We start from the raw sequence: 27,288 nt of genomic DNA, 5'->3' as shown, positions 1-27,288 counted from the left end.
ACAACCTTGGCATTTCCAGACCCTGTACTGTCATATAAGAACCGCGCACTGACTGATCGCGCCGCAAGAGCCCGGTCACTTTGATCACCCGTCCCTCCATGCTGGAAGGAATATTAAAGAGAGAGGCCCTCACCTGTGGGAACGTGTCCTGTGCCCGTGATGAAAATAATATCTGCACTTTCACTTTCAGCTTCTTTCACATCCTCTGCTCCATCGCACTACATTCGGGTTTTCCGTGAACAGGTCAAAATAAACATTGGCAGAAATTCTAAGAGCATTGGGATTCAAACCCACGCCTCCATAGAAATTAAATGTAACACCTTAGACCGCGTGGCCGCGCTACCATTATTTCACAGTAACGTTTAAAGAGCTGTTGAATGCACAAATAAATGAATTGAAGCTAATTGACGGCATTTACCCCGTGCTGGGGCTGTTCTCCTTCGAGCAGAGAAGGTTAAGAGGAGATGTGTTCGAAGTGTTCAAAATCATGAAGGGTTTAGATAAAGTAAATAAAGAGAAACTGTTCCCATTGGCGGAAGGGTCGAGAACCAGAGGACACAGATTTGAGGTGACTGGCAAAAGAACCAAAGGCGACATGAGGAAACATTTCTTTACCCAGCGAGTAGTTATAATGTGGAAGGCGCTGCCTGAAAGGGTGGTGGAACCAAATTCAATCGTGAATTTCAAAAAAGGAATTGGATAAATACTTGGAGGGAAATAAATGCAGGGCTACCGGGAAGCGGCGCGGGAGTGGGACCAACTGGATCGCTCTTACAATGAGCCGGCACGGGTTCGATGGACCGAATAGCCTCCTTCTGTGCTGTAACCATTTTATGATTGTATGATTCTATTTATTCTCTTTATTTTTTTTGCATGCATTTCTCTATTTCTCCCTGTCTCTGTCTCTTGTGTTGTCTCAGGCTTCCTTGAACGGCGTTGGCTGATCGAACCTGCAAAACCAGCAGAGAAGGTTAAAGAAAGACTGAGACGGTAGGAAAAGTAAAGGTGCAGCCCCAGCTGCTGCAGCCAATGTCTACACAATAATGTCTCTTCGCACTCAAGTAAGTCACTTTCTTTTCATTCCTCTTCTTTCGTTCTTTTTCTTTCTGCCTCCAGCACCTGTGTCCGTATCCTGTTTTTCTTCTCTCATGTGTCTCTGTTGGATGATCAAAAATTCAGACCCGCCGCTTCTTCTAGCTTTTTCTTCGTTCCACAATCATGATCCATTTCATTGAGACTTTACTGCGGCCTTGCCTACTCTAACATTTACTTTCACATTCTTACGCCTTTATGTTTGCTCGACATCGACCGATGTTTCTCGGGGGCACATGTTCCGTTCGCACCAATGTTCATTTGTGCCTTGAAACCAATCGATACATTTCGATCTCCGTGACTCTTCCAGAGACAAGCACTAAGAAAGCAGGGCTGGCATTCGGAAGGACAGCGGCATACTTTCCCGTGAAATTTCCATGGGGTATCTTGTGACACGGGGGATGTTAACTGAAGAACTGGGTTTTGTTTTCATGGTCGTTGGCGCTTTTCCCCGAGCAGTTGATGTGCGGGAGAGACGGACGGCAGGACATAGCTGCGAATGAAGGCTGAAAGATGCAGTTTTGGCAATCTGGGCGGTGCAGTCAAGTCGGAAATGTTCCGCTTGATCTTAATAGGTCTGTGGAAATGTCCGATTGAAAAGGAATGAGGAGAAATGAGAAGAGCGGGAATGGTGAAAAAGTGTCGATTACAGGAGGTTGGCCGTGAGCGAAAGGTCCTTTGAATGTCCGGCGCGGAGGGGATTTTGTTCAGAAACGACAGACTTTAAAGCGCGTGGGGAAAGTGAAGTGTGAGCTTTGTCCTTTGGTCAAACTGGGTGTTTTCAGGAAAACAGCCATTGTGAAATTACAAAAATGAAAACAGAAAATGCTTGAAACACTCAGCAGGTCAGGCAGCGCCTGTGGAGAAAGAACCAGAGGGAAGGTTTCAGCCCTCCGAACTTTTTCATCAGAAATGGATAGATTGGTATGTAGAAGAGTAGCTGAACTGTCTAAGATGCTGGTGTCAATCTTTCGATCATGTGGGATTGAATTCCCCCTCTGCCACATTTGGTGGAACTGTTTATTTTGGCCGCCTCACCTAAAAATCTTCTTTCCAAAGAAGTGCGTTTCCGCATTGCTGGCTTACATCTGTTTGCACAAATCAGCAAAGTCTGAATTGCCACCCAAAATGTTTCTTGCACGGAGGTGTTGGGAGTGTAAGGGGTGATCGAGGTGAAGTATCAATCAAAGTGCGGAATGGCCCCCTGGTAAACGAAGTATCTCTTATGGTGAGCATAAGATGAAAGATATGTACCATAATTATGAATTTCTTCTTTACATCACAGTAGGATTTATTATCAGGGAATGGACATGTGAAGGTCCATTTACGTCATGCTCCGGTCGCTTTGCATCGCCCCTGACACATAGATTAGAATCAGAGAAAGGTTACTGCATGGAAAGAGGCCATTCGGCACATCGAGTCCGTGCCGGCTCTCTGCAAGAGCAATCCAGCTGGACCCCACCGCCCCACCCCGCCCTTTCCCTGTCGCCCTGTATTTTTTTTTCGTTTCAAGTACTTATCCAGTTCCCTGTTGAAGGCCATGATTGAATCTGCCTCCACCACCCAAAGCGAGAATCATACCCCAAGACCAACGAGCCGCTTGCTAGAAAGCCCTGCAGCCGGTCTAAAATTTCACCATAGTCTTCAGCCGATCGGCTATCCTTTCCAACCGCTTCTGTCCACCCAATCTCGTTTTCTATTCCTATATGCAGCAATATCAAGTTGTACACTACCTATTTCCAGTCACCAATATTAGCCTCTCTTTCCTAAATTCGTTTACAATGTACGACTTGTTTTTTCAAATAATACTTTTCAGAATTAGTTAATCTGAAGCTACATTGGCATCTGTCTCGGCATCGTCAGAGTATACAAGCTGCCATAAGTATATTTTACTCACATTGCTGTTTTCTTTCACTGTGAGGGCGAAGAGACAAAAATGTGGAGACATTAGTTACGAATTTATCACCTGGGTTGCACCTTTACTTTTCCGACCTTCTCAGTCTTTTTTTCCTTTACCTTTCCCTGTTGGTGTTGCAGGTTAGATCAGCCTTTGCCGTTCCAGGAAGCCTGAGAAGTCCATCAGGGGACAACATAGAGACAAGAGACAAGGAGAGATAGTGAGATTCATCTAAATAAAGTCGCTTATAAATGGGTGGTTCTGCAAAGTAGCAGAATTTTAGTTGCAGATTGGGCAAGATTCTTCCTTGTGTATTTGAATTTTGCAAAAGTACGTTGGGCACCCAATTAAAAGCGCCGGCCACGCTCGAGCATCTCTCATGCTCTGAGAGAGATAAATGAAGTGAGTTAGATCCAGTTCATTCATTTGAGCATTGAACGGATCTTTAAACAATAATTCAGCGAGCAGAAATCAAACCTGCGAAGGAAAACTCCATTTGATCTTGAATTTAACGCTTCAACCACTCGGCGATCGCAGCGGCACATGGCAGTACTTACATGGCTGCAGATGCCACTTTAAACTGCCAGTTGCTTCAAACGATGACCAATAGACCGGCGTTGTCTTGTAGCTTTCCCAGGAGCTTCATTTGATTCGGTGGGTCAAGTTTGGGAAATTGAATGATTTTCAGCGGCAGCTTGTGGTAGTATATTACCTCATTTTCATTACCGGTAATGAACCACTGCAGCCACTGCAGAATTCGGTGCCACCCACAGCCGATCGGCCATCCTTTCACACCTCTTCTATCCATCCAATCACGTTTTCTATTCCGATGTAGAGAAATGTCGAGTTGCACACTAACTATTTCCTCCGTTCTCTTTCGCAAACATATCACTGAACAAAACTTCACAAGTCACTCAGGAAAAATAATTCAGTTCAAAATCATGAGCTTCCGAAGGACCTGCGAGGACAGACTGACCAAACCTGCGTTCAGTCGTGAAGCTTGTGGGTGTGTTGTGATCCGAAGGGACAGAGACAGGCCTGCGACACAGAGCGAAGGCAGGAACTCAGAAATGTGGCCATAAATGGGCAGACAGTCAGTCACAGTCATTGATTCTGACACACGGCCCGGTAGTTGTTCAGTCAGTCGGGGAGCGAGGCCTGCAGCCAGCAAACAAAAAGCCTGGCCTGAGAAAAAGGCAGAGACCAAATCAGACGGATAGACATACAAGCATCTGACTCAACGTTAAAACGCAGCGTGATCGAATCACGTTGCGGTGATATCATTTTCACAGCAGCTCAGGGTCCTGCCCTCAGGTTTTTTCGCGGGGCAGTGTTTTATGGATGGGCTGTTCATTGATAGTAAAATAATATTGATCGGAATTTAATTTGTAACATTAAAGTGCTCTTTGTTTGTTAATTTTGATCTACATCCTCGACAGTATATACAGAAACAAGTAACAACGTTTCAGGGATGTGATTTATTCAATATTCGTTGTAATCCCAGTCAGCCGGCGTAAAAATAAACACAAACTAACCAACACGCGGGTAAGCCCATAAAGCTAAGATGTATACATGGCCGGTTAGCTCAGTTGGTTAGAGCGTGGTGCTAATAACGCCAAGGTCGCGGGTTCGATCCCCGTACGGGCCATAAGGTTCCTATTGCAATATTTTGGTAACTTTTAAAAGTTTGGCAGACTTGAGAAACAAGCGAATCCACACAAAATGTCATGTGGTCAATTTTTTGGAGTAACATCCATTAATATGTTTTCTCATCTATCTTTTTGAGGTCCAAAGTGGACGGCCTCAAACTTGCTTACGTTGAAATCCATTTGCCGCAGTTTTGCCCATTCACTTAATCTAGTGATATCTCTCTGTAATCTCATTCTTCCATCCAAACTGCTATGAATTCTGTCTATCTTTGTGTCATCGGCAAACTTGGATATGTGGTTCTCGATCCCGTCATCTAATATCAATGAGACCGCCTAAATTGGGGTAAATTCACATTCAGCTTCAATCTCCACATCATCTTGAGACATTTTATTTACTCCGTGTGTGTTGCGCCTTGGAAACTTCTGCACTTTGTCCTCTGGAGCTCAAATATAATTCAATTCGAACAACTGCAAAGATGTCAGAATCCAATTGGTGACTTTTCACTAAAAAGCAGTGAGATAACAGGGCTCGTCCGGGATTTGAACCCGGGACCTCTCGCATATTCCATTAGAAAAACGCCCTAAGCGAGAATCATACCCCTAGACCAACGAGCCGCTTGTTTACAGCCGGTCTAAAATTTCACCATAGTCTTCAGCCGATCGGCTATCCTTTCCAACCGCTTCTGTCCACCCAATCTCGTTTTCTATTCCTATTTGCAGCAATATCAAGTTGTACACTACCTATTTCCAGTCACCAATATTAGCCTCTCTTTACTAAATTCGTTTACAATGTACGACTTGTTTCTTCAAATAATACTTTTCAGAATTAGTTAATCTGAAGCTACATTGGCATCTGTCTCGGCATCGTCAGAGTATACAAGCGACCATAAGCATATTTTACTCACATTGCTGTTTCCTTTCACTGTGAGGGCGAAGAGACAAAAATGTGGAGACATTAGCTACGAAATTATCAGCTGGGTTGCACCTTTACTTTTCCGACCGTCTCAGTCTTTATTTCCTTTACCTTTCCCTGCTGGTGTTGCAGGTTCGATCAGCCTTTCCCGTTCCAGGAAGCCTGAGAAGTCCATCAGGGGACAACATCGAGACAAGAGACAAGGAGAGATAGTGAGATTCATCTCAATAAAGTCGCTTATAAATGGGTGGTTCTGCAAAGTAGCAGAATTTTAGTTGCAGGTTGGGCAAGATTCTTTCTTGTGTATTTGAATTTTGCAAGAGTACATTGGGCACTCAATTAAAAGCGCCGGCCACGCTCGAGTATCTCTCATGCACTGAGAGAGATAAATGTAGTGAGTTAGATCCAGTTCATTCATTTGAGCATTGAACGAATCTTTAAACAACAATTCAGCGAGCAGAAATCAAACCTGCGAAGGAAAATTCCATTTGATCTTGAATTTAACGCTTCAACCACTCGGCGATCGCAGCGGCACATGGCAGTACTTGCATGGCTGTAGATGCCACTTTAAACTGACAGTTGCTTCAAACGATGCCCGATAGACCGGCGTTGTCTTGTAGCTTTCCCAGGAGCTTCATTTGATTCGGTGGGTCAAGTTTGGGAAATTGAATGATTTTCAGCGGCAGCTTGTGGTAGTATATTACCTCATTTTCATTACCGGTAATGAACCACTGCAGCCACTGCAGAATTCGGTGCCACCCACAGCCGATCGGCCATCCTTTCAGACCTCTTCTATCCATCCAATCACGTTTTCTATTCCGATGTATAGAAATGTCGAGTTGCACACTAACTATTTCCTCCGTTCTCTTTCGCAAACATATCACTGAACAAAACTTCACAAGTCGCTCAGGAAAAATAATTCAGTTCAAAATCATTAGCTTCCGAAGGACCTGCGCGGACAGACTGACCAAACCTGCGTTCAGTCGTGAAGCTTGTGGGTGTGTTGTGATCCTAAGGGACAGAGACAGGCCTGCGACACAGAGCGATGGCAGGAACTCAGAAATGTGGCCATAAATGGGCAGACAGTCAGTCACAGTCATTGATTCTGACACACGGCCCGGTAGTTGTTCAGTCAGTCGGGGAGCGAGGCCTGCAGCCAGCAAACAAAAAGACTGGCCTGAGAATAAGGCAGAGACCCAATCAGACGGATAGACAGACAGACATCTGACTCAACGTCAAAACGCAGCGTGATCGAATCACGTTGCGGTGATATCATTTTCACAGTAGCTCAGGGTCCTGCCCACAGGTTTTATAGCGGGGCAGTGTTTTATGGATGGGCTGTTCATTGTTGGTAAAATAATATTGATCGGAATTTAATTTGTTACATTAAAGTGCTCTTTGTTTGTTAATTTTGATCTACATCCTCGACAGTATATACAGAAACAAGTAACAATGTTTAAGGGATGTGATTTCTTCAATATTCGTTGTAAAACCCTGTCAGATGGTGTAAAAATAAACACAAACTACCCAACACGCGGGTAAGCCCATAAAGCTAAGATGTATACATGGCCGGTTAGCTTAGTTGGTTAGAGCGTGGTGCTAATAACGCCAAGGTCGCGGGTTCGATCCCCGTACGGGCCATAAGGTTCCTATTGCAATATTTTGGTAACTTTTAAAAGTTTGGCAGACTTGAGAAACAAGCGAATCCACACAAAATGTCATGTGGTCAATTTTTTGGAGTAACATCCATTAATATGTTTTCTCATCTATCTTTTTGAGGTCCAAAATGGACGGCCTCAAACTTGCTTACGTTGAAATCCATTTGCCGCAGTTTTGCCCATTCACTTAATCTGGTCATATCTCGCTGTAATCTCATTCTTCCATCCAAACTGCTTATAATTCTGTCTATCTTTGTGTCATCGGCAAACTTGGATATGTGGTTCTCGATCCCGTCATCTAATATAAATGAGACCGCCTAAATTGGGGTAAATTCACATTCAGCTTCAATCTCCACATCATCTTGAGACATTTTATTTACTCCGTGTGTGTTGCGCCTTGGAAACTTCTGCACTTTGTCCTCTGGAGCTCAAATATAATTCAATTCGAACAACTGCAAAGATGTCAGAATCCAATTGGTGACTTTTCACTAAAAAGCAGTGAGATAACAGGGCTCGTCCGGGATTTGAACCCGGGACCTCTCGCATATTCCATTAGAAAAACGCCCAAAGCGAGAATCATACCCCTAGACCAACGAGCCGCTTGCTAAAAAGCCCTGCAGCTGGTCTAAAATTTCACCATAGTCTTCAGCCGATCGGCTATCCTTTCCAACCGCTTCTGTCCACCCAATCTCGTTTTCTATTCCTATTTGTGGAAGTGACAATTTCGAATCCTTCGCATTTTAAAATCACAGAACAATGCCTGGTGATTCCTGCCCGTTGCCAAGGCAATCACAGTGAGCAGACAGAAAGGTGTCATCTAAAAGGCCACTGAATGTACAACCCCCCACCAAAAAAAAGAGAGAGAGACAGAACGAAGACAGTCAATGACCCGTTATATTAAAAACAGATAACATTTGTTCGCTGGTGGGGTAACGTGTAGCGTGACATGAACCCAAGATCCCGGTTGAGGCCGTCCTCATGGGTGCGGAACTTGGCTATTAATTTCTGCTCGACGATTTTGCGTTGTCGTGTTTCTCGAAGGCCGCCTTGGAGTACGCTTACCCGAAGGTCGGTGGCTGAATGTCCATGACTGCTGAAGTGTTCCCCGACAGGGAGAGAATCCTCCTGTTTGGCGATTGTTGCGCGGTGTCCGTTCATCCGTTGTCGCAGCGTCTGCATGGTCTCGCCAATGTACCATGCTCTGGGGCATCCTTTCCTGCAATGTATGAGGTTAGACAACGTTGGCCGAGTCACAGGAGTATGAACCGTGCACCTGGTGGGTGGTGTCCTCTCGTGTGATGGTGGTATCTGTGTCGATGATTAGCATGTCTTGCAGAGGTTACCGTGGCAGGGTTGTGTGGTGTCGTGGACGCTGTTCTCCTGAAAGCTGGATAATTTTCTGCGAACGATGGTTTGTTTGAGGTTGGGTGGCTGTTTAAAGGCGATTAGTGGAGGTGTGGGGATGGCCATAGCGAGGTGTTCGTCATCATTGATGACATGTTGAAGGCTGCGGAGAACATGGCGTAGTTTCTCGGCACCGGGGAAGTACTGGACGACGAAGGGTACTCTGTTGGTTGCTTCCCGTGTTAGTCTTCTGAGGAGGTCCCGTTGCCAAGGCAATCAAAGTGTTCAGACAGAGAGGTGTTACCTACAGGGCCACCAAATGTACAAACAACAAAAAAGAAAAAAAAAACAGAGAGAGAGAGGCAGAAACATAGAAACATCCGGAAGGAAGAGAAAGACAGCAAATGACCCGTTATATTAAAAACAGATAACATTTGTTCGCTGGTGGGCTTACGTGTAGTGTGACATGAACCCAAGATCCCGGTTGAGGCCGTCCCCATGGGTGCGGAACTTGGCTATCAATTTCTGCTCGACGATTTTGCGTTGACGTGTGTCTCGAAGGCCGCCTTGGAGTACGCTTACCCGAAGGTTGGTGGCTGAATGTCCTTGACTGCTAAAGTGTTCCCCGGCTGGGAGGGAACCCTCCTGTCTGGCGATTGTTGTGCCGTGTCCGTTCATCCATTGTCGCAGCGTCTGCATGGTCTCGCCAATGTACCATGCTCTGGGGCATCCTTTCCTGCAACGTATGAGGTAGACAACGTTCGCCAAGTCACAGGTTGTATGAACCGTGCACCTGGTGGGTGGTGTCCTCTCGTGTGATGGTGGTATCTGTGTCGATGATCTGGCATGTCTTGCAGAGGTTACCGTGGCCTAGTAAGAACGGGATATGACGCCCTAGTAAGAACGGGATATGACGCTCGACTCATCGATCGACAGTTCCGACGGGCCACAGCAAAAAATCGCATAGACCTCCTCAGGAGACTAACACGGGACGCAACCAACAGAGTACCCTTTGTCGTCCAGTACTTCCCCGGAGCGGAGAAACTACGCCATGTTCTCCGCAGCCTTCAACATGTCATCAATGAGGACAAACACCTCGCTATGGCCATCCCCACACCTCCACTACTCGCCTTTAAACAGCCACCCAACCTCAAACAGACCATCGTTCGCAGCAAATTACCTAGCTTTCAAGAGAACAGCGTCCACGACGCCACACAACCCTGCCACGGTAACCTCTGCAAGACATGCCAGATCATCGACACAGATACCACCATCACACGAGAGGACACCACCCACCAGGTGCATGGTTCATACTCCTGTGACTCGGCCAACGTTGTCTACCTCATACGTTGCAGGAAAGGATGCTCCAGAGCATGGTACATTGGCGAGACCATGCAGACGCTGCGACAACGGATGAACGGACACCGCGCAACAATCGCCAAACAGGAGGGTTCCCTCCCAGTCGGGGAACACTTCAGCAGTCATGGACATTCATCCACCGACCTTCGGGTAAGCGTACTCCAAGGCGGCCTTCGAGACACACGACAACGCAAAATCGTCGAGCAGAAATTGATAGCCAAGTTCCGCACCCATGAGGACGGCCTCAACCGGGATCTTGGGTTCATGTCACGCTACACGTTACCCCACCAGCGAACAAATGTTATCTGTTTTTAATATAATGGGTCATTTGCTGGCTCTCTCTGCCTTCCGGATGTTTCTGCCTCTCTCTGTTTTTTTTCTCTGTTTTTTTTTCCCTGTTTGTTTTTTTGTTGAATGTGTATTCGGGGGTTCTGCAGGTGACACCTCTCTGTCTGAACACGGTGATTGCCTTGGCAACGGGCAGTTGCAGGGGCAGTCTGTAAACACCATGTATTGTTCTATATGTATAAATGCGTAGGCTTCAAGGAGCTCCTGAAACATTTACCTGAGGAAGGAGGAAGTCTCCGAAAGCTTGTGAATTTAAAATAAAATTGCTGGACTATAACTTGGTGTTGTAAAATTGTTTACAATTGTCAACCCCAGTCCATCACCGGCATCTCCACATCATGACTACTTTAAATACAGCTGGCCTTCCTAATAGCTCCTCTTTATTAATTTATATCCCATCTCGTATCTCAACTACTTCTTTTACTGTAACTTGGGAGCATCTTCTTCCTTGGTAAAGACAAATGCAACGTACTCATTTTGTACCACAGCCATGCCCTTTGCCTCCATGCGTAGCTCTCCTTTTTGGTCCCTAATCGGTCCCACCCCTCCTCTTCCTACCCGTTTACTGTTCATGTGACAAAAGAAGACTTTTGGATTCCCTTTTATGTTAGCCACCAGTCTATACTCATAATCTCTCCATGCCCCTTTTTTCCCTTTTCACTTCCCATCTGAACTCTCGACATTCAGCCCGGTTCTCACTTGTATTATCAATCTGACATCTGTCCGATACCTCTTTTTTTCTGTTTCACCTTACTCTCTATCACTTTCATCATCCAGGGAGTTCTGGCTTTATTTGCCCTACTTTCCCCCACACGTGGGAATGTACCGAGACTGTACCTGAACCATCACTTCTTTAAAGGCCGCCCATTGTTCAATTACAGTTTTCCATGTCAATCTTTGATTCCAATTTACCTTGGCCACATGCGTTCTCAACCCATTGAAATTGGCCCTCCTCAATTCACTAATTTTACTCTAGATTGCTCCTTGTTCTTTTCCATAAACCTTATGGATTCTAAACCTTATGATACTATGATCGCTGTTCCCTAAACGTTCCCCCACTGACATTTGCTCCACTTGGCCCACCTCATTCCCCAGAATCAGATTTGGATCGATTCTTGCGTTTATTTACAGTGAAATTTTATATCCGCCACTGGAGGATTGGGGATAGAACAGAAAGGAATCAAGTTTGGGAAAAGTTCGATCATATTCCTTTCGCTTTTATTTCTCTATTGCCCTCTGCCTTTTTCTCTTGGTTTTGTCTCCCCCGGTTCCAGGTGACCATTTGATTTGATGCATTTGTCCGAAACTGTTGCCTTTTCCAGATCTCGGTGCGGTCAGACCCGCTCTGTCTGTCTGTTATTGCTTCTGGCCATTAATGGGAACAGGCCCCGAGTTAAACGTTTATCTGCAAACCAGAGGAAGACAAATAAAAAGAAAGATCTGTTTTTTCCGCCCCGGGGGCAAAGATGCAATGTGTGTTAACCAGAAAAATTCCCTTGACTCGGAGTGTGGATTCGCTTGTAAATGTTGGATTTTAAGAGTTGCAAAAAACGGAAACAAATCCAGTGAGCTTCTGATGGCCCGTACGGGGATCAAACCCGCGATTCGGAGTGAGCTAACGACCCTTTCTAATACTCCGTTATTGATTTGAATTATATTTTGTACCTGTACGCTCGTTGGCAGTGGTTTATGTACATGAACCCTTAAATTTGTCTACTCCTCCACAATTCCTCGCTTCTCGCCATTTAGAAAATACTCTGATCTATCTTTCTTCGGACAAAAGTGGATGACCTCGCACTTTCCCACATTGAACGCTATTTGCCGCAGTTTGCCCCACTCTCTTAATCTATCAACGTCACTTCTCAACTTCCTGCTTCCATCCACATTACTTATTGTGTCACAGGAAAGCTGCGTGTTCAAATCACGCGGGGCTAACAGTTGCTTTTAGAGCTGATCGGATTCTGGATGTTCCAGAATGAATGTTTTATTTGCTCATTCTAAATATACAGAACCTTGCTCTAAGGTCTCTCTCCCGAGTTCCCCAGTTTCAGGAAGGTGTCTCTTTCTGCCCTCGACTTTTACATAGAGTGTACAGCGCCGACACAGGCCATTCGGCCCAACTTGTCAATGCTGGCGTTTATGCACAACACGAGCCTCCTCTCACCCTTCCACATCTAACCCGATCAGCATATCTTTCTATTCCTTTCTCCTTCGTGTGCTTAACTAGTTTCCCTTTAAATGTATCTATGCTATTTGCCTCAACTACTGTTTGTGCTAGCGTGCTCCACATTCCAACCACACCCTTGGTAAAGAAGTTTATCCTGAATTCCCCATTGGATTTATTAGTGACTATCTTATACTTATGACCACTAGTTTTGGACACACCCACAAGGCAAGTGGAAAGATTTTATCTACGTCTGCCCCATCAAACCCTTTCATTATTTTCATAACTTCTATCAGGTCACACCTCGGCCTTCTCTTTTCTAGAGAAAAGAGCCTTAGCCTGTTCAGCCTTTCCTGATAAGTATATCCTCTCAGTTCTGGTATCATCATTGTGAATCTTATTGCACCTTCCCCAATGTCCCCATATCCTTCTTATAATATGGAGATCAGAACTGTGCCCAGTACTCCAAATGTTGTCGAAACTAGGATCTCTACTAGTTTAATATAACATCTCTGCTTTTCAATTCTATCCCTTTAGAAATGAACCCCGGTGCTTAGTTTGCTTTCTCATCGCCTTATTAACCTGTGTCGTGACTTTTAATGATTTGTCTATCTGTACCCATAGATCCCTTTGCTCCTCTCCTCAATTTAGACTCTTATTATCCAGCAGTATGTGGCCTACTTATTCTTCCTAACAAAATGCACCCCCTCACACTTATTTATATTGAAATTAATCTGCCATTTACACGCCCATTCTGTAAGTTTACTAATGTCTTCCTGTATTTTTCGCATTTTGCGTTTGTATTAACTACAGCTCCCAATTAGATGTCGTCCGCAAATTTTGAAATTGTCCTTCCGATTTCCGTGTCCAAATCATTAATGTAAATTTTGAACAACAGTGGTCCCAGCACCGATAAATTGTGAACATTGGTCCCAGCACCGAAAAATTGTGAACAGTGGTCCTCGCACCGATAAATTGTGAACAACAGTGGTCCCAGGGCTTTTGAACTTGAACTGCAGTTGAAACTTTTGCATAAAATGAAAAGAAGTCACCAAATCGCCCCGCGTGAATCTCAAACGCATTGGGAAGAAGTTCAGTGCAAACAATCAGGAATTTAAAGGCACCTCAGTGACCTGCACTTGCTTTGAATGAGTTTTGTTCGCCATTACATTCGATCGTGAAACTGCTGTCGGCTTTCATCTCACTGAAGCAGAGAATGGCCGCTTTGTATCTGTCAGCGTGTAAGTGACGAGGTTGTGCGAAGCACGGGTCTTATCCAATTTTTGAAATATCACCAAGCGCCGGGGAAATGAAACTTAGAGTCGGACTGTCCTGTAAGTGATGAGTTGAAGGGAATATCGATCCAAGCAGATCTGAACAGCGCGATGTGCAGTCACACAGGAGTTCCAAATCCACCGTTCAGCCACTCGGCAATCACAAATTTTGAGTGAACTTTACTCTGGCCCGGAGTCACCCGCTGAAATCCAATCTTTCTCGGGTACATTTTTTTCTGAACATCTTAACCACTGGTTTAAAAGAGAAAACTGCCGTCCGTTTCACTGTAAGTGCAAGAGACAACATTGTAGACACCGTGTCGTGTCACAGACCGGCTCGTTGGACCTGCTCATTTCATCTCATCTCATTTTCAGCAAACCTGAATATTACTGAAATAGAGGATGGTGAATCACAGCTCGTAAAATCAATGCTGTCTATCACTGGGTGACTGAGTCTTCCAACATACAGACATTTGGGGGCAAGGGGCGTTTGAAGTTCAGAAATAAGACAGCTTTGATTTTCACTCGTGCAAACTGCACACCCTTTATTTTGGAAAAGTAAACTGATGGTAAGACAGCTGTTACATTGGTCACTACAAGCTGAAGCTTTCGCTCGGTGAATTAATGGTTCAGTGCGCAAGACGTCGTGTTTCTGCAGCGCAATTGGTTCCTGTTAATTAATAATGGTTGGTGGTTCAATTCCACTCACAGAGGGTAACTGTTACCTTAACATTCATTGTCTCGCATTGCCGGGTTTCTAAAGTGCTGCTACCAGCTGAGCACGGCTGATATTCCAACATTTGGACTGCGGTCGGAGAGCAGGCACACGAACAATCAATAAAAAAAACCGAGATTGGCTTCAAGGAAATCAGAAATCTTCTTGATAGACCAGGTCCGAAGGGCTGTCTCGCTGTGACGTGGATATTTCTGCAGTGAGCGAGATGTAAACTGTTTCCCATTTTTCCGCAATGAATGTCACTCCCCTTACTTTGGAAAAGTAAAATGGTATTCACATTCCGAAAGGTTTCAGTTGATTTGTGATGGATCATTAAAGGATCCTGCAGCGCTGCCGCCGTTAACAACAGCAGTTCTAAGCCGCATTTCAGATGCAGCAACAATCCCATCAGTTGTTCGCTGTTCCCCAGCTCCCGGAGTGCGTGAGACCGTGACAACAGCGTCATTCAGGCCGCCTGTCCGGCCCTGCTCTCTCCAATCACCGGCTGCCAACGGAAAGCAGCGAACACAGTCTCAGACCGAGCATGACTGCCCTTCCCTGGGAAACTGGATACCACGGCCCGACCAAGCCTTCATATACACCGAGCACAGGCAGAGGAAGCTCCGGGGAGTTTATATACTGATCACTTGGCCTTCCAGCAGGATTTACCGAGAACCAAAGTGAGTGAAACTGTCATTAGGCCTCATTGAGAAAATCAGGGTCAGTAAATTACAGCTGCTGGAGTCAGGATGAGCCAGCGGTCTGAGGCGCTGTATTCAGATCGCAATTTCCCCTCGTGGTGTGGTTTCGAATTCTCACATTCAGTCCTTTACATGTCGGAATTTTGTTTTGTTCCTTCTGCTGGAGGTGATTTTTCCGCGCACTTGATTTGCTGCTTCCAGAAAACCAACCCGACATCCGTCCACGGCAGGTTTGTTTTTATTGGTTGTAAGAATGTGTAGTGTTTGGGGTCAGCAGAACACGGCCCGTGGAATCAGTCCATTGTGGCATTGACCAGTTGTTCCAATACCTTAGTCACTCGCCTCATCTGGCGAAATGGGAATCCAGATGTGGATAATTGCAATTGCGATTATTAAATAAGAATGAGTAATGGATACAGTCTTTGGGCCTGTGTTCTCAATACTCATATTTGCATGACGTATGCATGTGGACTTTCAACTTTTTGTGTGTTTTTGATAAAATGGTGAAAAGCAGAGTGTAGGGGTGTTTTGATCGTTGTGAGTGCTTTACTTCCTTGGTTACTGAATGGTGGGAGATGTTTGCTATGAAATATACACATGTGAAGTACTGTATATTGTTTGTGTGTAAGATGTTTTCTTCTAAAATTCGTTCATGCGCCTAAAACGATGTCACCATAGCCACGCCTGTGGCTCGTCAGCAATTTCTCCTGGACAACACTGCATGGAGGCATAGAGCATGGCCGAGTGGATTGAGCCCGGACATTGATATTCCAGGATTGTCCGGTTGGGTTTCGATTTTCGTCGCTCGCAAACTTTCCATTGACACGGAGTGATTGGCGGCTGCTGTTGCATAATATCACAGTCAAGCAAACGCACACACACTTTGTATGTACACATTTGAGGTTGTACAATAGTGGGGACAATAGTTCAGGTACTTTAATTGAGGCGGCACTAGTTGAGTTTGTATGATAAAGTGGAACAGTCGTCGCCCTTCTTTGTTACCGAGGTGGGGAAATTAACTGCACCAGATTCCTTGAATCATAAACACGGAACATTTTTAACCAAGTCCGAAAATCACGTCTGTAAAATGGGAACGGATGACAATTCAACTCAGGAAAAACACAAAAAACTTATTAAAGTTTAGACTGTCACTTGGTCACCAAGGTGGAAAACTGACAAAGTTGATAATTGATAATTGCTCAGAAAAAGCAGGAAAAATCCAATCCAGTCAATTACCGCCCCATCAGTCTCCTCTCAATCATCAGCAAAGTGATGCAAGGAGTCGGCGGCAGTGCTATCAAGCGGCACTTACTCACCAAGAACCTGCTCACCGATGCTCAGTTTGGGTTCCGCCGGGACCCTCGGCTCCATGGCTCAGTACAGCCTTTGGGCCAAACATGGGCAAAAGAGCTTAATTCCAGAGGTGAGGTGAGAGTGACTGCCCTTGACATCAAGACAGTCTTGACCGAGTGTAGCATCATGGAGCCTTAGGAAAGTTGGAATCAGGGGGATAACTCTCCAGTGACTGGAGTCTTAGCCTGCACAAAGGAAGATGGTAGTGGTTGTTGGAGGCCAATCATCTCAGTCCCAGGGCATTGCTGCAAGAGATCCTCAGGGCACTGTCCAAGTCTCAACCATCTTCAACTGCTTCATCAATGACCTTCTCTCCATCCTAAGGTCAGGAGTGAGGACGTTGACTGATGATTACACTCTTTTCAGTTCCATTCACAACCCCTCAGATAATGAAGCAGTCCGTGCCTGCATGCAGCAAGACCTGGACAACATTTAGACTTGGGCTGATAAGTGGTAAGTAACATTCAACAGCCAGGCAATGATCATATCCAAAAAGAGAGAGTCGAACCACCTCCCCTAAATATTTAACGGCAACACCATCGCCGAATCTCCCATCATCAACATCCTGGGGGTCATTATTGACCCTTAACTTAACTAGCTTTGCACGGTAGCATAGTGGTTATGTTACTTGAACTAGTTAATACAAGCAACCTGCACTAATGTATCCACAATTATGCGTTCAAATCTTACTGCGGCAAGTGGGAAATTTAAATTAAATAAAATCGGGAATTTAAAAAACTGTAATCAGTAAAGACGACCATGAAACTTCTGGATTGTCGCAAAAACCCATCTGGTTCAGTAGGGTCCTTTTGGAAAGGCAACCTGCCGCCCTTACCCGGTTTGGCCGATATGTGACTCCAGACCCACAGTAATGTGCTTGATTCTCAATTGCCCTCTGAAATGTCCCAGAAAGCCATTCAGTTGCACAATCTCGCCAAAAAAAAATCAAAATAAGAATAAAACCGGATGGAGCATTCCGCACCGGATACGACAAAGGCAAACCAAGCCATTGTTCACCCTCCAAAGTCCTCCTCACGAACATCTGGGGACATGTGCCAAAATTGGGAGAGCTGTCCCACAGACGAGTCAAGCAACAGCCTGACAAAGACATACTCACAGAATCGGACCTTTCAGCCAAGGTCCCAAACTCTTCCATCATCCATCTCTGCGTATGCTCTGTCCCATCGGCAGGGCAGATCGACCGGAGGTGGCGGTACAGTGATCAACAGTTAGGAGGGAGCCCTCAACATTGACGCGGGACAGCACGAAATCTCATGACATCAGGTAAAACATGGGCAGGGAAACCTCCTGCTGATTACCACCTGACGTCCTCCCTCAGCTGATGAATCAGTCCTCTTCCATGTTGGGAAGCACTGAGGGTGGAAAGGGCACAGAATGTACGATGGTGGGGGACTTCAATGTCTATCACCAAGAGTGGCTCGGTAGCACCACTACTGACCGAGCTGGCCGAGTTCTGAAGGCCATAACTGTCAGACCCGGCATGCGACAGGTGGTGAGTGAACCAACAGGAGGGAAAAACCTACTTGACCTCGTCTCTCATCAATCTTCTGGTCGCAGATGCATCTGTCTATGACAGCATTGGTAGGAGTGACTACCGCACAGTCCTCATTGAGACGAATTCCCGTCTTCACAATGAGGACATCATCCAACGTGTTTTGTGGCACGACCACCGTGCTAAATGGGACAGATTCAGAACAGGTCACGCAGCTCAAAACTGGGCATCCATGAGGTGCGGTGGGCCATCAGCAGCAGCAGAATTGTATTCCAGCACAATCTGTAACCTCATGGCCCGGCATATTCCTCACTCTACCGTTACCAACAAGCCAGGGGATCAACCCTGGTTCAACGAGGAATGTAGAAGAGCAGCACCAGGTGTACCTAAAAATGAGGTGCCAACCTAGTGAAGCGACAACTCAGGACTACATGCATGCTAAACAGCGGAAGCAACAGTCTATAGAAAGAGCTGAGCGATTCCACAACCAACGGATCAGATCAAAGCTCTGGCAGTCCTTCCACATCCAGTTGTGAATGGTGGTGGACAATTAAAAAACTAACGGGAGGAGGAGGCTCTGCAAACATCCCCATCCTCAACGATGGCGGAGTCCAGCACGTGAGTGCAAAAGACAAGCCAGAAGTGCCGAGTGGAATGATCCATCTCGGCCTCCTCCCGATATCCCCAACGTCACAGAAGCCAGTCTTTAGCCAAATCGATTCACTCCACGTGATATCAAGAAACGGCTGAGTGCACTGGATACAGCAAAGGCTATGGGCCCCGACAACATCCCCGCTGTAATGCTCAAGACATGTGCTCCAGAACTAGCTGCGCCTCAAGCCAAGCTGTTCCAGTACAGCCACAACACTGGCATCCACCCGACAATGTGGAATATTGCCCAGGTATGTCCTGTCCACAAAAAGCAGGACAAATCCAATCCGGCCAGTTACCGCTCCATCAGTCTACTCTCAATCATTAGCAAAGTGATGGAAAGTGTAATCGACAGTGCTATCAAGTGGCACTTACTCACAAATAACCTGCTCAACGATGCTCAGTTTGGGTTCCGCCAGGACCACTCGGCTCCAGACCTCATTACAGCCTTAGTTCAAACATGGACAAAAGAGTTGAATTCCAGAGGTGAGGTGAGAGTGACTGCCCTTGATATCAAGGCAGCATTTGACCTAGTGTGGCACCAAGGAGACCAACTAAATTGAAGTAAATGGGAATCAGGGGAAATCTATCCACTGGCTAGAGTCATACCTGGCACAAAGGAAGATGGTAGTGGTTGTTCGAAGCGAATCATCTCATCCCAGGATATTGCTGCAGGAGTTCCTCAAGGCAGTGTCCGAGGTTCAACCATCTTCAGCTGCTTCATCAATGAACTTCCTTCCATCATAAGGTCAGAAATGGGGATGTTCGCTGATGATTGCACAATGTTCAGTTCCATTCGCAACCCTCAAATAATGAAGCAGTCCGAGCCCGCATGCAGCCAGACCTGGACAATATCCAGGCTTGGGCTTCTAAGTAGCAAGCAACATTCGCACCAGGCAAGTGCTAGACAATGACCATCTCCAACAAGAGAGAGTCTAACCACCTCCCCTTGACATTCAACGGCATTGCCATGGCCGAATCCCCCACCATCAAAATCCAGGGGGTCACCATTGAACAGAAACTTAACTGGACCAGCCACATAAATATTGTGGCTACAAGAGCAGGTCAGAGGCTGTGAATTCTGCGGCGAGTGACTGCCCTCCTGACTCCCCAACGCCTTTCCACCATCTACACGGCACAAGTCAGGTGTGTGATGGAATACTGTCCACTTGCCTGGATGAGTGCAGCTCCAACAACACTCAAGAAGTTCGACACCATCCAGGACAAAGTAGCCCGCTTGAATGGCTCTCCATTCACTACCTTAAACATTCACTCCCGCCACGGCCAGCGCACCATGGCTGCAGTGTGTACCATCTATAAGATGCAATGTAGCAGTGCTATTCGCCAAGGCTTCTTCGACAGCACCACCCAAACCCGCGGCCTCTACCACCTAGAAGGACAAGGGCAGTAGGCACATGGGAACAACACCACCTGAACATTCCCCTCCAAGTCACACACCATCCTCACTTGGAAATATATCGCCGTTCCTTCATCATCACTTGGTCGCAATCCTGGAACTCCCTATCAAACAGCACTGTTGGAGAACCTTCAGCACACGGACTTCAGCGGTTCAGGAAGGTGGCTCACCACCACCTTCTCAAAGGCAATTAAGGATGGGCAATAAATGCTGGCATTGTCAGCGACACCTACATCCCATGAAATCATAGATTTCGGAGAAAGGTTGCAGCACGGAAGGAGACCCTTCTGCTCAATGCAACAACAATCCAGCTGGTCCCACTTCCCCACCCTATCGCCGTAGCCCGGAAATTCTTTTCCTTTGAAGAAATTATCCAGTTCCCTTTTGAAGGCCAAGATTGAATCTGCCCCCACCACCCCCTCGGGCAGTGCATTCCAGGTTCGAACCATTCGCTGTTTGAAAAAGTTTTTCCTCATGTCACCTTTGGCTCTTTTGCCAATCACCTGAAATCGATATCCTCTGGTTCTTGACACTTGAGCCAATGGGAAAAGTTTCTCCCCATCTATTCTGTCCAGACCCATCATGATCTTGAATACCTCGCAACCGTCTCTGTTCCAAGGAGAACAATCCCAGCTTCTCCAGTCTATCTACGTAACTAAAGTTGGTCATCCCTTCTATAATTTTAGTAAATCTCTTCTACACCCTCTCTAAGGCCTTCACATCTTCACTAAATTGCGGTGCCCAGAACTGGACACAATATTCCGGTTGTGGCCGAACCAGTGTTTTATTAAGTTTCATAATGTCTTCCATACTTTTGTACTCTATGCCTCTATTGAAAAGCCCAGGATCCCGGATGCTTTTTAATGGCTTTCTCAACCTGCTCTGCCACCTTCAACGAGTTGTGCACATAAACCCCCATATCTATCTGTTCCTGTACCTCTTTTAGAGTTGTGCCCTTTAGTTTATATTGCCTCTACTCGTTCTTCCGACCGAAATGGATCAGTACGCAATTTTCTGCGTTAAATTTAATCTGCCACTTGTCCGCTATGCCACCAGCCTGTCTATAACCTCTTGCAGATTATTACTCTCCTGCACACTCTTTACTACCTTTCCAAATTTTGTGTCATCTGCAAATTTTGAAGTTGTGCCCTGTACACCCAAGTCCAAATCATTAAAAAATATCAAGAAAAGCAGTGGTCCCAGCATTGACCCCTGGGGAACACCACTGTACAACTCCCTTCATTCCACAAAACAGCCGTTCTCCACGACACTCTGTTTCCTGTCCCTTAACTAATTCTGTATCCATGTTTCTACTGCCCCCTTTAATCCATGGGCCACAAACTTACTGATAAGCCTAAAGTGCGGCACTTTATCAAACGCCTTTTGAAAATCCATATACACTGCATCAACTGCATTGCTTTCATCGACCCTCGATGTTAACGCATCAAAATATTCCATCAGGTCAGTTATACACGATTGGCCTTTAACAAATCCGTGCTGGCTTTTCCTAATCAATCCACACTCGTCCAAGTGACTGTTAATTCTGTCCCAGATTATCGGTTCGAAACGTTTCCCCACCACTGAGATTACCTGACTGGCCTCTTGTTGCTGTGTTCACCCTTGCACTCTTTTTTGAAGAAGGGTGTAACATTTGCAATTCTCCAGTCCTCTGCACCACCCCCGTATCTTTGGATGTTTGGAAGATTATGGCCAGTACCTCCACAATTTCCCCTCTTACTTCCCTCAGCAACCGAGGATGCATCCCATCCGGATCGGGTGACTTATCGACTTCAAGTGCAGCTGGCCTTTCAAGTACCCGTTCTTTATCAATGTTTAACCCATTCAGTATCTCAACTATATCTTCCTATGCTGAGACTCTGGCAGCAACTTCACCCTTGGTAAAGACATATGCAAAGTATTCTCTTTGCCCCACTTAATTCCCCTTTCAGTTCCCCTCTGAACTTTCTATATTCTGCCTGGTGAATGAATCAAAAAACAAGTCAGGATTCCCGTCAGCCTGAAACAGAAAGTTATTCGTTCATTAATGGCGATTTGAACAACAATTCGTCTTTTTTCATAATTTAATGAGCATTGCGAAATTAATACAGTGAACTATTTTGGAGAAGTTAATTCCCTGTTCGGGAAAAGGACCCGTCTCCCACACTGAGAGCATTTGCAGACGGCAGCGATCTTCTGAGGGTTTCCGACAACAACGTGTGCGGCAAAGTTTCTGTAGTGTAGTGGTTATCACGGTCGCCTAACACGCCAAAGGTCCTCGGTTCGAAACCCGGCAGAAACATTTTTGGGCCACCCCTTCTGCCTCCATGAGTCGATCTCCTTTCTGGTCCCGAATTAGAGTCGGCTTCTCACGAACCGTTTAATGTTTACATGCCTGTGGAAGATTTTGGATTGCCTTTTATGTTGGCCGCCAGTCTCTTCTCATACCCACTCGATGCCCCTCTTATTTCCCCTTTCAGTTCCCCTCTCAACTTTCTGTATTCTGCCTGGTGAATGAATTAAAAACAAGTTAAGATTTCCGTCAGCCTGCAACAGAAAGTTATTAGTTGAACTATGGCGCTTTGAACAATTATTCGTCTTTATTCAGAGTTTAATCAGTATTGCGAAATTAATACAGCAAACTATTTTGGAGAAGTTAATTCCCTGAACGGGAAAGGGACCCATCTCCCACACTGAGAGCATTTGCAGACGGCAGCTATCTTCTGAGAGTTTCCTACAGCAATCCGTGTTACAGAGTTTTGTAGTGTAGTGGTTATCACGTTTGCTTAACATGCGTCAAGCCTTCGGTTCGAAACCGGGTTAAAACATTTTTGGGCTGCCTCCATGAGTCGATCTCCTTTTTGGTCCCGAATCAGAGTCGGGTTCTCACGACCCGTTTAATTTTTACATGTCTGTGGAAGTATTTTGGATTCCCTTTTATGTTGGCCGCCAGTCTATTCTCATAACCTCTCTTTGCCCCTCATATTTCCCCTTCAAGTTCCCCTCTCAACTTTCAATATTCTGCCTGGTGAATGAATAAATAAAAAAGTTAGGATTTCCGTCAGCCTGAAACAGAAAGTTAGCAGTTGATCAATGGCGATTTGAACAACTATTCGTCTTTTTTCAGAGTTCAATGAGTATTGCGAAATTAATACAGTAAACTATTTTGTGGAAGTTAATCCCCTGAACGGGAAAGGGACCCGTCTCCCACACTGAGAGCATTTGCAGACGGCAGCGATCTTCTGAGGGTTTCCTGGTACACCGTGTGCCGCAGAGTTTCTGTAGTATACTGGTTATCACGTTCGCAAAATACGCGAGCTGTCCCTGGTTCGAAACCGAGCAGGAGCATTTTTGGGCTGGCTCCATGAGTCGATCTCCTTTTTGGTCCCGAATCAGAGTCGGGTTCTTCCAACCCGTTTAATGTTTGCATGCCTGTAGAAGACTTTGGGATTGCCTTTTATGAGGGTATCTCATACCCTCGATTTGCCTCTCTGATTTCCCCTTTCAATTCCCCTCTCAGCTTTCTATATTCTGCCTGGTGAATCAATCAAAAAACAAGTTAGGATTCCCGTCAGCCTGAAACAGAAAGTTATTCGTTCATTAATGGCGATTTGAAAAACTATTCGTCTTTTTTCAGAGTTCAATGAGTATTGCGAAATTAATACAGTAAACTATTTTGTGGAAGTTAATCCCCTGAACGGGAAAGGGACCCGTCTCCCACACTGAGAGCATTTGCAGACGGCAGCGATCTTCTGAGGGTTTCCTGGTACACCGTGTGCCGCAGAGTTTCTGTAGTATACTGGTTATCACGTTCGCAAAATGCGCGAGCTGTCCCTGGTTCGAAACCGAGCAGGAGCATTTTTGGGCTGGCTCCATGAGTCGATCTCCTTTTTGGTCCCGAATCAGAGTCGGGTTCTTCCAACCCGTTTAATGTTTGCATGCCTGTAGAAGACTTTGGGATTGCCTTTTATGAGGGTATCTCATACCCTCGATTTGCCTCTCTGATTTCCCCTTTCAATTCCCCTCTCAGCTTTCTATATTCTGCCTGGTGAATCAATCAAAAAACAAGTTAGGATTCCCGTCAGCCTGAAACAGAAAGTTATTCGTTCATTAATGGCGATTTGAAAAACTATTCGTCTTTTTTCAGAGTTCAATGAGTATTGCGAAATTAATACAGTAAACTATTTTGTGGAAGTTAATCCCCTGAACGGGAAAGGGACCCGTCTCCCACACTGAGAGCATTTGCAGACGGCAGCGATCTTCTGAGGGTTTCCTGGTACACCGTGTGCCGCAGAGTTTCTGTAGTATACTGGTTATCACGTTCGCAAAATACGCGAGCTGTCCCTGGTTCGAAACCGAGCAGGAGCATTTTTGGGCTGGCTCCATGAGTCGATCTCCTTTTTGGTCCCGAATCAGAGTCGGGTTCTTCCAACCCGTTTAATGTTTGCATGCCTGTAGAAGACTTTGGGATTGCCTTTTATGAGGGTATCTCATACCCTCGATTTGCCTCTCTGATTTCCCCTTTCAATTCCCCTCTCAGCTTTCTATATTCTGCCTGGTGAATCAATCAAAAAACAAGTTAGGATTCCCGTCAGCCTGAAACAGAAAGTTATTCGTTCATTAATGGCGATTTGAAAAACTATTCGTCTTTTTTCAGAGTTCAATGAGTATTGCGAAATTAATACAGTAAACTATTTTGTGGAAGTTAATCCCCTGAACGGGAAAGGGACCCGTCTCCCACACTGAGAGCATTTGCAGACGGCAGCGATCTTCTGAGGGTTTCCTGGAACGATGAATGCAAAAGGATTTCTATAGTGTAGCGGTTATCACGTTTGCTTAACATGCAAAAGGTCCCCGGTCTGAAACCGGGCAGAAACATTTTTGGGCCACCCCCTTTGCCTCCCTGAGTCGATTTCCTTTCTGGTCCCGATTTCGAGTCGGGTTCTCACGACCCGTTTAATGTTTACATGCCTGTGGAAGACTTTGGGATTGCCTTTTATGTTGGCCGCCAGTCTATTCTCATACCCTCTCTTTGGCCCTCTGATTTCCCCTTTCAATTCATAGAAGTTTAGAATCATAGAAGTTTATGACATGGAAACAAGCCCTTCGGCCCAACATGTCCATGTCGCCCAGTTTATACTACTGAGCTATTCCCAGTTACCTGCACTTGACCCATATCCCTCTATACCCATCTTACCCATGTCACTGTCCAAATGCTTTTGAAAAGACAAAATTGTACCCGGCTCTACTACTGCCTCTGGCAGCTCGTTCCAGACACTCACCACACTTTGAGTGAAAAAATTGCCCCTCTGGACATTTGTATCTCTCCCCTCTCACCTTAAATCTATGCCCCCTCGTTACAGACTCCCCTAAATTCCCCTCTGAACTTTCCATATTCGGCATGGTGAATGAATGAATAAAAAAAAAGTTAGCATTTCTGTCAGCCTGCAACTGAAAATTATGAATGATTAATGGCGATTTGAACAACTATTCGTCTTTTTCCAGAGTTTAATGAGTATTGCGAAATTAATACAGGAAACGATTTTGTTGAAGTTGGTTCCCCAAACGGGAAAGTGACCCGTCTCCCATACTGAGAGCATTTGCAGACGGCAGCGATCTTCTGAGGCTTTCCTCGAAGCACATGTGCGGTAGAGTTTCTGTAGTGCAGTGGTTATCACGTTTGCTTACCACGCGAGAGGTCCTCGGTTCAAAACCGGGCAGGAGCATTTTTGGGCTGGCTCCATGACTCGATCTCCTTTTTGGTCCCGAATCAGAGTCAGGTTCTTCCTACCCGTTTAATGTTTACATGCCTGTGGAAGACTTTGGGATTGCCTTTTATGTTGGCCGCCAGTCGATTCTCATCCTCTCTCTTTGGCCATCTCATTTCCGCTTTCAGTTCTCCTCTGTCCTTTCTATATTCTGCCTGGTGAATGAATAAACAAAAGTTAGGATTTCCGTCAGCCTGAAACAGAAAGTTATTAGTTGATTAATGGCGATTTGAACAACTATTCGTCTTTTTGCACAGAGTTTAATGAGTATTGAGAAATTAATACAGCAAACTTTTTGGTCGAAGTTAATTTCCTGAACGGGAAAGGAACCGGTCTCCCACACTGAGAGCATTTGCAGACGGCAGCGATCTTCTGAGGGTTTCCTAGAAATACCTGTACAGCAGAGTTTCTGTAGTGTAGTGGTTATCACGTTCGCCTCACACGCGAAAGGTCCCCGGTTCGAAACCGGGCAGAAACATTTTTGGGCCAACCCCTCCGCCTCCATGAGTCGATCTCCTTTCTGGTCCCGAATCAGAGTCGGGTTCTTCCAACCCGGTTAATGTTTGCATGCCTGTGGAAGACTTTTGGTTTCCCTTTTATTTTGGCCGTTCGTCCAATCTCATACTCTCTATTTGACCCTCTTATTTCCCCTTTCAGTTCCCCTCTAAACTTTCTATATTCTGCCTGGTGAATGAATTAAAAAAAAGTTAGGATTTCCGTCAGCCTGAAACAGAAAGTTATTAGTTGATTAATGGCGATTTGAACAACTATTCGTCTTTTTCAGAGTTTAATGCGTTTTGCGAAATGAATACAGTAAACGATTTTGTCGAAGTTAAATCCCGAATAGGGAAAGGGACCCATCTCGCAAACTGAGAGCATTTTGCAGACAGCAACTATCTTCTGAGGGTTTCCTGTAACAACGTGTGCAGCAGAGTTACTGCAGTGTCGTGGTTATCACATTCGCTTCAAGTTATAACGTTCGCGAAAGGTCCCTCGTTTAAAACCGGGCAGAAACAGTTTTGGGCTGCCTCCATGAGTCGGTTTCTTTTCTGGTCCAAATTAGAGTCGGGTTCTCACGACCCGTTTTATGTTTACATGCCTGTGGAAGGCTTTGGGATTGCCTTTTATGTTGGCCGCCAGTCTATTCTAATACCCTCTCTTTGGCCCTCTGATTTCCCCTTTCAATTCATAGAAGTTTAGAATCATAGAAGTTTCCAACATGGAAACAAGCCCTTCGGCCCAACATGCCATGTCGCCCTGTTTTTACGAATAAACTGGTCCCAGTTGCCTGCACTTGGCCCATATCCCACTGTACCCATCTTACCCATGTAACTGTCCAAATGCTTTTTAAAAGAAAAAATTGGACTCGCCTCCATTACTGCCTCTGGCAGCTAGTTCCAGACACTCACCACACTTTGAGTGAAAAAATTGCCCCTCTGGACATTTGTATCTCTCCCCTCTCACCTTAAATCTAT

The 27,288-nt window shown here is 45.6% G+C and overlaps 6 non-coding genes across 6 annotated transcripts; 4 read left to right on the top strand and 2 right to left on the bottom strand.

Annotated features, from left to right (window-relative positions):
• The first annotated feature begins 4,563 nt into the window (after positions 1-4,563).
• trnai-aau (transfer RNA isoleucine (anticodon AAU)) lies at positions 4,564-4,637 on the top strand. The gene has a single exon. It is a non-coding gene; the product is annotated as a tRNA-Ile (tRNA).
• A 526-nt stretch (positions 4,638-5,163) lies between these two features.
• On the bottom strand, positions 5,164-5,253 carry trnap-agg (transfer RNA proline (anticodon AGG)). The gene is given in 2 exon segments: positions 5,164-5,199; positions 5,218-5,253. It is a non-coding gene; the product is annotated as a tRNA-Pro (tRNA).
• A 1,865-nt stretch (positions 5,254-7,118) lies between these two features.
• Positions 7,119-7,192, top strand: trnai-aau (transfer RNA isoleucine (anticodon AAU)). Its single transcript has one exon. It is a non-coding gene; the product is annotated as a tRNA-Ile (tRNA).
• Positions 7,193-7,718: 526 nt separating this feature from the next.
• On the bottom strand, positions 7,719-7,808 carry trnap-ugg (transfer RNA proline (anticodon UGG)). The gene is given in 2 exon segments: positions 7,719-7,754; positions 7,773-7,808. It is a non-coding gene; the product is annotated as a tRNA-Pro (tRNA).
• Positions 7,809-25,698: 17,890 nt separating this feature from the next.
• trnag-acc (transfer RNA glycine (anticodon ACC)) lies at positions 25,699-25,771 on the top strand. The gene has a single exon. It is a non-coding gene; the product is annotated as a tRNA-Gly (tRNA).
• Positions 25,772-26,218: 447 nt separating this feature from the next.
• trnav-cac (transfer RNA valine (anticodon CAC)) lies at positions 26,219-26,291 on the top strand. The gene has a single exon. It is a non-coding gene; the product is annotated as a tRNA-Val (tRNA).
• The last annotated feature ends 997 nt before the right edge of the window (positions 26,292-27,288 follow it).

Source organism: Heptranchias perlo, chromosome 20 (genome assembly GCF_035084215.1).
Source record: "Heptranchias perlo isolate sHepPer1 chromosome 20, sHepPer1.hap1, whole genome shotgun sequence".
NCBI classification, from domain to species: Eukaryota; Metazoa; Chordata; class Chondrichthyes; order Hexanchiformes; family Hexanchidae; genus Heptranchias; species Heptranchias perlo.
The sequence above is the reverse complement of the archived record's forward strand: the minus strand, read 5'-3'. Positions and strand labels throughout refer to the sequence as shown.